Here is a 12,201-nt window from a genome sequence, read left to right on the forward strand (position 1 = left end):
AGCAAATAATATTAGTACCTCTTTTTCCCTTTTAAAATAAAATACTGATTGTTTCCACCATAAGAGTAATATATGCCATTGATAGAAATTTTGCAAACTACAGAGAAGTTGAAAGGAGGAAAAAAGATTACCTACTACCCATTAAAAACCCCTTTCAAATTTGGTGTATTTCTTGCCAATATTTTTAAGTATAATTTTCATGCTCCATTTTTTTCCTTCTAAGCAACTGTGATCATCCTGCATGTACAATTACATATCTTACTGTGTAGCATTTCTTCATGTTATTAAAGACTCTTTGTAATCATCATTTTTAACAGCTGCAAAATATCCTAAAGTGGATATAATCATCTATCCAGTGTTATTTCCACTTTGGGGAGGGTATCCATTTGTAAATTATGAGCATCTTTTCAAAAAATGTTTCCATATCTTGCAATATTACCTTGGAAAATCAATTTATGGTTAATTGGCATCTCAATTTGCTCCATGGAGATTTAAGGCTGTTTGCTAAAATTACCAGAATTATGATGGGAGTCAGAATGTGTGACCCTCCTGGAAACATATCACCTAATAGTTTTTGACAGGACACTTTTACTGCCACTAAGGATATAAGCACTGTACAGTTCCTTTGTCACTTAGACACCGCTACCCTGTCCCCTACCTTCTCATGTTTAATATTCTCAATCACTGCTTAGATTAGGGTAGTTTATCCTGCCCATGAAATTATCTGTCATTAGTATAGTAGAAAGTGCCCCACTTTTTTAGGTCTTCAGGGATATACCAGATACCTAGTTAAATATAAATTTCAGATAAACAACAAGTACTTTTTAAAGTATTCATTTTTAATCTAAAATCCAAATTTAACTGGGCATCCTATATATTTATTTCCTAAATCTGGCAACCCTATCAACTCTACCCTGTGCTAGTTGTTGGACTTGAGTAATTTTCTTACACCTCTCAATCTCTTCTGGAAAATGAAGAGAATCATGCCCACCTCATAGGATAAACGCATCTCACAGAGAGGCATAGAAAGGCACCCAGAACACTAAGTTCACCTTCTTCCATTCCTCCACAGTGAGTTTCATATTCTCCTCTTCTTCCTTGCTTACTCCTCCCTCCAGTTCTGATTTTATCCCTACTTCCCTGCAGATCTGGGTCTCCCAATCCAGCCACCCACCCCTACCTACCTACCCTGCACTTGTCATTTTGAGTCTTGGTTCCACAAAGTGGCTCACATCAAAAGTTGGCTCCAGAGCAGCTGAGATATCACAATTCAGTGTGATAGCTTTGTGCTAAGTAGACATATTATGGGGCTACAGATAGTACAGAGAGCTAACCCAGACTATACAATTAGGGAGGGCCTTCAGAAGTAAGTAATATCTGAATTGAGAATTGGTCAGAAGGAGTTGACAAGGAATTGGGGAAGGGCAGTTGTATATAGTCTTCAAGGCAAAGAGAATGGCATGTGCAAAGACCCAAAGGTACCAAACTGTCACAGAATTTATAGAGCACAAAGAATGAGAGAGAAGTGCAGAGAGAAGGGGACTATCCAAGGGCCTGTGTGCCAGGTTGTATCAATGGATTTTATCCCAAGAACAGTAGAATACATGGGCTAGAGGGGCAACGATTAAGCAGAGGGATGACATGATCTATTTTACAAATGAGATCTATCCTTCTGGTGGTGTGGGGAAGAAAAGACTAGAAGGAGGACAAGACTAATGACAGATAGATAAGTTTAAGAGTTGATACAATAATTCGGACAAAAGGTGACAGTAATAGTGAATAGATTACACTTTCTTCCTGCCTTAATAAAGGGAAAAAGGAAAATATTAAAAGTAGGTGCCTGAAATGAGGCAGGACCGAAAAGGACAGGCAAGAACATTTTGGACGGGTTATAATCCTGCCTCTGTGTATCATCAAGATCTTCCACTTTCTTATAATAAGAAACTTATTCCAAAAATGGTTGAAGTAAAGGTAGTAATTTATACCTATAAACTCCACAGGACTTATGTCCACACAAAAACCTGCACATGAATGTTTATAGTAGATTTATTCAAAATTGCCTGAACTTGGAAGCAACCAAGATGTCTGTGGTACGTCCAGACAATGGAATATTATTCAGAGCTAAAAAGAAATGAGCTATCAAGCCACAAAAAGGCATGGAGGAAACTTAAATGCATATTATTAAGTGAATGAAGCCAAATGAAAAGATTACATACCGTATGATTTCAACTATAGGACATTCTAGAAAAGGCTAAACTGTGGAGATAGTAAAAAAAAAAAAAGATCAGTGGTTGCCAGGATTTAGGCAGGAGGGAAGGATAAATAAGTGAAACATGTGAAATTTTGAGGGCAGTGAAACTACTCCATATGATACCATAATGGTAGATACATATCATTATATATTTGTCAAAACCTATAGAACGTACAGCACAAAAGATAAACCCTAGCATAAACTATAAATTTGGGGTGATAATGATTTGTCAATGTAGATTCATCCATTTTAACAAACCTGCCACTCTGGGTACTTGAGAGATGATGATGGGGAAAGCTGTGCATGTGTGGGGGCAGGGGCCATATGGAAACCTATTCTTTCTGCTCAAGTTTGCTGTACACCTAACCTGCTCTAAAAAGTAGTCTATTCATTAAAAAAAAAAAAAATACTTCCATGAGTAGAACTGGCTTTAAGAATAGCCAGATACAGAGCTTCAACCAGTGTTTTAAAGACGGGTTTCTCTCACTCTCCATCTCCTGGTTCTAATGCCCATGTGTGCACTACATTCTCAAACTCCACTTGTTACCACGATGGCTGTGGCAGCCCCAGACCCTCCATCCTTATAGCTCTAAAACAGTGGAAATGAAGGCCTACTTCTAGTCCTAGTGGTCCTAGTAAATGATTTAGGGCATCTAACAAGTATGCTAGGATCACATCATCCTGAATCAATGTGGTCAGGGCTGGAACACATATCGAGGACAGAGTTGGTTCTATTGGGACCTCATGGACTGAGATGGGGAGGAATGAGGCCCAAACAAAATCTGGCAGTTGTTATCAAAGCCAGGTCAATCCATGCACAATAGGTAAGAACAATAAAAGTCCACTATACCTTATTCATCTTCAATTTTGGAAACCCAAAGCAGAGCTGAATAGAATGATTCAGCAAGAACAGTTACAGAAGAGGATCCAAATATGAAGACAGCCCATATAATGAAAAGCAAAGGATGGATGATAGTCAAAGTCTTTAACAACCAGTATTGTACAGTGACTGACAACTCAGAATAGATGCAAGCTGTTTTGTCCGTCAATGGGTGCTGGCACATACCAGCCCTGCCTGGGAGCCTGAGCAATGTGTCAGGCTGAGGTTGATGGAATCAATACTTAAGAGTCTCCAAACCAAACAAAATGGAATACTTTAAAGCAGTGGTTCTCAACCTGTGGGTCGTGGCCCCTTTGGGGGTCAAACGACCCTTTCACAGGGGTCGCCTAAGACCATCAGAAAACACATATATAATTACATATTGTTTTTGTGATTAATCACTATGCTTTAATTATGTTCAATTTGTAATAATGAAAATACATCCTGTATATCAGATATTTACATTATGATTCATAACAGTAGCAAAATTACAGTTATGAAGTAGCAACGAAAATAATTTTATGAAAGCTTCTGCACAGCAAAAGAAACCATCAACAAAACAACAAGAAAACCCACCTCGTGGGAAAACATATTTGCCAACGTCATATCGGATAAGGGCTTAATCTCCAAAATTTATAGGGAACTCATACAACTTAACAAAAAGAAGATAAACAATCCAATCAAAAAATGGGCAAAGGATCTAAATAGACACCTTTCAAAAGAGGACATTCAGAAAGCCAAGAGACATATGAAAACATGCTCAAAGTCACTAATCATCCGAGAGATGCAAATCAAAACAACAATGAGGTACCATCTCACACCTGTCAGAATGGCCATCATCAACAAATCAACAAACGACAAGTGCTGGAGAGGATGTGGAGAAAAAGGAACACTTGTGCACTGCTGGTGGGAATGCAGACTGGTGCAGCCACTATGGAAGGCAGTATGGAGGTTCCTCAAAAAATTGGAAATGGAACTCCCATTTGACCCTGTGATCCCACTACTAGGAATATATCCCAAGAAACCAGAAACACCTATCAGAAAGGATATATGCACCCAGATGTTCATAGCAGCACAATTCACCATAGCTAAGATCTGGAAACAGCCTAAGTGCCCATCAGTAGATGAATGGATTAGAAAATTGTGGTACATCTACACGATGGAATACTATGCTGCTGTTAAAAAGAAGGAACTCCTACCATTTGCAACATCATGGATGGAACTGGAGAGCATTATGCTAAGTGAAACAAGCCAGTCAATGAAGGAAAAATACCACATGATCTCACTCATTCATGGATAATAAAGACCATTACAAACTTTTGAACAATAATAGATACAGAGGCAGAGCTGCCTCAAACTGATTGTCAAACTGCAGTGGGAAGGCCAGAGAGAGTTGGGGGGCAGGAGGGAGGGGAGTAAGAGATCAACCGAAGGACTTGTATGCATGCATATAAGCATAACTAATGGACATAAGACACTGGGGGGTAAGGGAGGGTAGTGGTTTGTCAAGGGCGGGGGGGGGAAAAAGGATACTTATGTAATACCCTTTGTAATACTTTAAGAGGAAAATAAAAAAAATAAAAAAAAATAAAAAAAAAAAAGAAAATAATTTTATGGTTGGGGGTCATCACAACATGAGGAACTGTATTAAAGGGTCGAGGCATCAGAAAGGTTGAGAAACACTGCTTTAAAGGCTTTAAAGAATGGGGAGCGGGGGAGCAAAGGCAGGAATGGCAGAGATCATCTTATACAACTAATCCTTCTTAACGACTTTAAAATAATTCAAACTGAGGATTAGTATTTTTCATAGTCATTCATTCCCACTATCCATTGGTAAACGGTTCAATTCCCTTATCTTTTCCTTTCAAACCTGAAAATCACATAGGTCCACCTTTAATTAAATAAGGAATTTAACATAAGAATTAACAAGAGATGATGGTGCCTTACACAGTTCCAGTTTTCCAAACAAATATTCACAGGGAGCATGGAACATGTTTTTGGGGTTTGTTTGTGGGGTGTTTTTTTTAACATGAGTGAATGATCCTGTAAGGTAATTATTCCATACACCACCCCTGATGAATGTGCACACATGAAATTATGTCAAAATTGACTTTTGTTAAATCTAGCCATATTTCCGGCGATATAGGCAGACGCGTCCCAGGTCTTGTCCCGGAGCAAACGGAGTAAGCAGCTGAAACTAATAACACCCACCCCGAATTGGCAAATTTACTCAGCTGGTGAGACGGCTTGCAGCCTGGAAGGGCAGACCTCCCCTGGAAAGGTTAAAAACCAGGGATCTGGGCAGGAAAGTTTGCCAGACCTGAGCCCAGAGGGTCGGAGGGAGACCGCATGGCAGACAGCCGCGTCTCTTGGGACAGACACAGACCCTGACCAGGGTAAGGAGTTCCGCGGGTTTGCTGGCGCCAGGAGATTTGAGATTTGGATTTTGTGATTGCGGAGAACTGAGACTAAAGGGGGCATCCTGAGGAACTGATCAGACCATGCAGTGCCCATAAGAGAGGAGCGTTTCCCAGACCATGCAGTGCTGGTAAGAGGAGCGTTTCCCAGACCGGTAAGAGGAGCGTTTCCGCGGCCGGCCGGCGTTTGTCTGTTTCTTTGTTTTCACTGAACCCTGCTCATAGGACAGTTCGGATACAGACACTCACCTGTGCTGAAGAGAGGGTGAAGGTGCAGACGAGGGGAATCTGGGGAGAGGCTGAGGAAAGAGGGGGAGCCGGAGGAGGTGGCAGCGAATTGAGTGCTGAGACCCCCCTGGGCCCAGGACTGGGGCAGCCATTCCTCCAGAGGGTGGAATTCCTCCCTCCAGCCCCCCAGGCAAGGAGCACAGCCACACCCAGATTCCACCCTGTATGAGATAAAGGACTAAAACAAGCTGATTAGTCCCTGGGAGTTACCAGGGTCTGGCCTATAGAGGGATTTTCAGTCCCACCAACAACACAGAGCAGGGTAAGGATTAAAAAAGGATAGAGAAGCTGTATAGCCTCAGAGGCCAACCCAAAAACACTGCCACCCAGAGGTTGAGCCACAAACTGACTCTTAGGGGAATACAAATTAAGGCAGACTGGATCACAAATACGGCCTGCTTTAAAATCGGGACTGTGATTTGCAACACGGAGGAACAGTGTAATGCAGGCAGATTCAACACTCTCCTAAATACCTGGCAGGACTAAGGCGAACCAGGCTGAAGAGTGGAAGAGCCGAAGGACCATCACTACTGCAAATTTTTTCTTTTTCTTTTTCTTTTTAATTTTTTCACCTTTTTACTAAGAAACCAATTTTTTTTTTCTCTTTTTCTTCTTTTTCCATCACCTGATTTTACCCTTTCAATTACCACATTTTTGTTTTTGACCAGTATTGTTGCTCCTACCATTTTGCCATTTTTTGAAGTGCCATTTTATTTTCTCTTTATTTTCTTTTGGGATTAGTGTTCTCCATTCTATTTTCATCGTTCCTTTAGCATTAATTTTCCCTATCTCAATTCCACCTCTTTGCTAAAACCCTCTTCCTTACTTTTCCCCTTTTGGTGTCCTGTTTCTCTTACCCTATTTAAGGGTAAGACTTTGGTCCAGACTTTCCCAATTCCCTCTTTTTACCCCCTGTCTAATTCCACCCTACTTATATATCCTACTTCCAATCTACTGCTCTAAATCCTTATACACCTATTCTTTATCCTTCTTCACTTTCCAACCATTTTTTTTTCTCTCTTATCTTTCTATTGTTTTCTTGATTGTCGAATATATTCGGCTTTTTTTTTTTTTTTTTTTTTTTAATTTGTTTGTTTGTTTTGTTTTGTGTTTTTTCTTCTTTTTTAGGACTGGTTGTGAGGTTGTTTTTCTTTTTCTTTTTCTTTTTCTTTTTTTTTTCTGCTGGTTTTTCCCTTCCCTCCCCCACCCCACCCCAGTTATTTTTGTGCTTCTGTTTTCCCTTACCCCTCTGGATATTATTGGTGGTTTGTAGTTTGCATTCATCTCCAGGGATCTGTTGCTGGAATTTGTTGAGATTAGTGGCAGTTCTATTGGAGTTTGCTCCTCATACGGGGAGTCTCTTCCCCACTTCTACTTCATTCTCTTTTTTCGCTCTCTTTTTTTCCCCCCTCTTTTTTCCCAATTCTATTTTTGCACTCCTTTTTTGTTTGTTTTTTTCTTATTTTTCTTTTCTGTTCTCTCTTTTATCTTCTTCTCTTCTTTCTCCCTTATCCCCTAATTCTCTTAATTCGGGTGGTCACCTTTATTTGGAGTTATTAATATTGTGAATATACTTGTGTTCAGTGCCTGGTACGTTGTGCCTTGCTCTGTTGTATTTTGTGCCTTTAAATCAACGCAGCAGATCCAAGCAACAGCAGCCCCCTGATCACCGCAGCCTCCTGATCACCACAGCCTCCTGATCACCACACCCTCTGTCTGTGGAACAGCAACTGTACGTGAAGCCTCCCCCCACCAGCCAGAAGAGCCAACACAGCTGTGAACAACACCCACCAGAGGAGCTGCTGCCAACTGGAAAGCAGCTGCTACCGCAACCGTCTGAGCAGCAACCACAACCCAAGGAGCCCCTGCCACCCAGGGAGCAGCCACTGAACACCTCAACATCTACATATGTCAGCGAGATCAAACATGGGTAGGCAAAGAAACCCCCAAAGGAAAGAAAAGGAGGACTCGCCAGAAAAGCAGCTAAGTGAGACAGAGATATGCAACATGACGGAAAAAGAATTCAGAATAAGGTTCCTAGAGTACATGCACCACATGTTCAAGAAGCAAGAAGAAACAGATGAAAAACTCAACTACTTATGCAAGAAGCTAGAAGAAACAGATGAAAAAATCAACAACTTAAGTAAGTCCCAAGAAGAAATGAAGAGTGACATAGCTTCAATAAAAAACTCCATTGAAAGTATCAACAGTAGACTGGGAGAAGCAGAGGACCGAATTAGTGAATTAGAAGACAAGGAAGCAAAACACACTCAAACTGTACGGCAAATGGAGAAAAAAATTAAAAGACAGGAGGAGAGCCTAAGGGAGCTTTGGGACAACATGAAACGAAACAACATACGAATAATAGGGGTGCCAGAACAACAGAAAGATGAACATGGATTAGAAAACCTATTCGAAGAAATAATATCAGAAAACTTCCCTGAGGTGGGGAAGAAAAAAGTCACACAAGCCCAGAGAGTCCCAAACAAGGTGAACCCGAAAAGACCCACACCAAGACACATCATAATTACCATGGCAAATGTTCAGGATAAAGAGAGAATCTTACAGGCTGCAAGAGAGAGACGGAAAGTAACATACAAGGGATCTCCCATTAGATTATCAAATGATTTCTCAACAGAAACACATCAGGCCAGAAAAGAATGGACGGAAATCTACAAAGTGATGCAAAGCAAAGGACTGAATCCAAGAATACTCTATCCAGCAAGGCTATCATTCAAAATTGAAGGGGAAATAAGAAGCTTCACAGACAAAAAAGGGCTAAGGGAGTTTATCACCACCAAATCTAGCCATATTTCAAAAGTAACCCAAACACAGCTCCCTCTTGGTAAAAAAGCACAGTTTAATTTTGTAAAGCAAATTGGAATCTGTGTTTTGGACACCTAATTTACAAAGGGTCATAATAAAGGATCATAGAGCAATATCTATTGATTGAGGGTTGACCCACATGCCTAGCATTATGCTGATAAAGAGAGAAGATACCAAAAGAAATAGGAAAACATTTTTTCTGCTGTGGTAGAGCTCACCACTTTATTAGGGACTCAAGTCCTTTACACAAATGGAACATTTAAAGAAGAAAATAGAAATATATAAGAACAATATAGGTGCTGAGTGGTGTAATACATCCTGCAAGGGCCAGAGAGACCAGGAGGAAAAAGATTTCTGCTCATAAAATGCTTCAGCAACCTCAGATAAAAGCATGTGATGAACACACAGCCAGTATCCACTCCAAGAAGTGGAATCCAAATTACCCCCCTGGGACTGCAGGCTCTCATCTCAGACCTGCCACCATCTCACTCTCCCACCTTTGGCAAATTGCCTCTCCTCTCACTGCCTTCCCTGCAAAATGGGAGAAGCAATCAAGCCCTGTTCTTCAGGGCTGGTAAAGAATAAATAATAAAGAAATGGTAGATGCAGTAAAAGATGAGGGCCTAATAAATCCTGACTAGTTAGTGTCCGGACCCAAATGGAACACTACACGGAACATATGGCATCTCGGTTTGTAGGCAGTTATGTATCACCGATTTGGTTGAATTTGTCAGAGAGGTGAAAGGGTCCGCTTACACAGTCTGTTATTAATTACTGTGAAGGATATTTGCGACATGAAAATGCAGATAATTTCTCAGATTAAGTGCAGACATCTGCCCCATTGTAATATGAAAGCATAATTGTCATTAGCAAAACCTTGTTTTTCTTACACTGAAATGGAAGAATGAAGTACCACAATTAAATATTTTGACCAACACAGTGATAAAAAGGATATTTATGCTGTAGGAGTTGTTTCTAAATCAATTTTGTGTACTTTCATCTTATCATACAAGTCATATGAGGTAGTTGTTTTTAAAAACACAAATTTACTTTAAAAAAAAAAACAACTTATTTTTTAAAGAAGGTCCCTGAACCCTCTGGTTGGCTCACCTCTTGCTGATCCTGCTTTCCAATCTCTCCTCCTCCACCTCACTCACATAACCCCCCAATATTTATGTATCTTTGATCAAGTGTAACAGTACTTTATAGATTGTACATGCGAGGGGTTAGTTGAGCAGGCTCTGAAACCAGACTGCAGAGGTCCAAATCTTGTGTCATTCCTAGCCATTCACACACACAATCTCTGCCTCAGTTTCCTCATCTGCATCATGGGAATATGACAGTATTTCACATGGTTGCTATGAGAACAGATAAGTGCTAAGGTGATACTCAGCCATTCACTATCACTTTATATTCTCTGTATAATAAGAAAGAAAACAATATATTTTAAAATGTGGCCTTCCTGGACCACTTTAAGAACTTCTTAACTGATCTTTCAGCCAGGGCTAGGTCCATTGCAATCTGTTCTTTACATAGCCGCCAGTGGAATATAGATAAAATGCGAATTTGATTACTTAAGTCTTTTAAATGAGATGCGTAGATAAAAAAAAGTTGTGGTACATTTACACAATGGAATACTACTCAGCTGTAAAAAAAAAAAAAAAAAAAAAAGACAGAAATCTTATCTTTTTTGACAGCATGGATGGAACTGGAGAGCATTGTGCTAAGTAAAATAAGCCAGTCAGAGAAAGACAAGTACCATATGATTTCACTTATATGTAGAATCTAATGAACAAAATAAACTAACAAAGTGAAGACAGACTCATGGATACAGAGAATAGACTGACAGCTGTCTGGGGGGTCAGGGTGGCAGCTGGGTGAGATGGTAATTACCAGAGAGAAGGGAGGGGGAGAGGTAGATGGGAGTAAAGGGGGAATAAATGGTGATGGAAGGAGACTTGATTTGGGGTGGTGAACACCCAATATAATATACAGCTGATGTATTGCAGAATTGTATTCCTGAAACATATATAATTTTATTAACCAATATCACCCCAATAAATTCAATTTAAAAAAACAGACACTTCTCAAAGGCTCCCATCCCTTAATATAAATTCTGAGCTCTTTAGTACTGCATAAAATGCCTTCTATGCCCTGGCCCTTTCTACCCCAATAGCTTCTCTCTCTGACTCCCAGCCTGGAATTTAACCCAATGACATCAAATTACTTATGGATCCTGCAATACACCAAAATATCTGTCACTGCTCAATCCTTATTCATCCTGTTCCCTCTGCTGGAATTCTTCCCACCCCGAGCTGGATTATTTCCAACTCGGCCATTATACTTCAGTTCAGGGGTCGCCTGCTGCAGAAAGCCTTTCCCTAATTCCAATCAGCTGGGCCTCCCTTGCAGTCTCCTAATATGCTGAGTATCTCTTCATCAGTATAGTATGATGTAATGATTAAATGTTCAAATCATGGATACAGACCACGTAGGTTTGAATCCTGCCTCAGCCACTTATTTGTAGTATGACCCTGAGCAAGTTTCTTAAACTGTCATGCCTCAGTTTCCTTATCTATGAAATGGGGATGATAAAAGTACCTACCCCATTGTAAAGAAAAATTAATCAAAGGCACTATATTAAGGTATGGAAGAAAGTATATTCTCAATACTGTTAATACCACACTATACTTAATTTTCTGTTTATGTATGTCTGGCCCCTAAACTATTTGCTCCTGCTAATAAGCATTGTTTCTTAGTCATTTCTTTTTTTAATTCTCAATACTTAGCCAAATGTCTGGTTTTGTGTTCATCAGTTCTCCTCTCCTTCCTGGATATATAGTTAAAATACATTTCCTACCCCGACTGCCGACCTCTGGACACTGCAGTTGCGCTGAACCAGTGCGCACGGGACCCACCTGAGCCCCCTAACCCAGCAGGCGGCTCCCAGGCGTCTCTGTGAAACACCGTTGGGCACGTGCGTATCCAACCAAGGACTCATGACCACTGCAGCAGTAAGTGGGACTTCCCCCTCCCTGGCTGCTGACCTCCAGACACCAGGGTCACACTCTCCAGCGGGCAGGTCCCCTGAGTCCACTGCCTTGGCAGCTGGCCTCAGGGTGCCTTTGTGAACCTCCCCTGGGTGCGCGTGTACCCAACCAAGGATGTACAGCTCTAGCAACAGAAACTCAGACTTCCCCCTTCCTGGCTGCCTTCCCACAGACACTGTGGTCACGCTGCTCCAGCGGGCAGGTTGCCTGAGAGCCTGCCACCCCAGCAAGCAGCTCCAGGGTGCCTCTGTGAGCCGTCACTGGGTGCGCGTGTTTCCAACCAATGGCGCATGGCTCCCACAACAGAAACTAGACCTCCCGCTCCCTGGCTGCCGACCTTTGGACACTGTGCTCACGCTGCTCCAGCGTGCGGGCCCCCTAGCCTGCCGCCCCAGCAGGCAGCTCCCAGGTGCCTCTGTGGGCCGCTGCAAGGCACAAGCATACCCAACCAAGGGTGCACGGCTCCCACAGCAGAAGCTGAGTCTTGCA

Source organism: Myotis yumanensis, unplaced genomic scaffold (genome assembly GCF_028538775.1).
Source record: "Myotis yumanensis isolate MYYU_CA2020_CCGP unplaced genomic scaffold, mMyoYum1.0.hap1 SCAF_1, whole genome shotgun sequence".
Lineage (NCBI taxonomy): Eukaryota > Metazoa > Chordata > Mammalia > Chiroptera > Vespertilionidae > Myotis > Myotis yumanensis.